Genomic DNA, 213 nt, shown 5'->3' with positions numbered 1-213 from the left:
CGCCCCGCCCCGCCTCAGCCACAGCCACCGCCGCCTCAGCGCTGCTTCGTCTCGGTCCCGCCCGGCCACTCCCGACCGCATCGCACCCGCCCTTGGTAGCGGCTCCCTTCAGTTGCCGGGGCGCTCTCCTTGCCTCGTACGTGTGCGTGGCCCGAGCGGGGGGGTTTCCAGGCGGGTACGGGGGGCCCGCGGGAAGCTGCTGGTGTTTTCCCG

This window comes from Eurypyga helias, unplaced genomic scaffold (genome assembly GCF_000690775.1).
Source record: "Eurypyga helias isolate BGI_N326 unplaced genomic scaffold, ASM69077v1 scaffold15931, whole genome shotgun sequence".
NCBI lineage: Eukaryota > Metazoa > Chordata > Aves > Eurypygiformes > Eurypygidae > Eurypyga > Eurypyga helias.
This window is presented reverse-complemented; position numbering follows the sequence as displayed.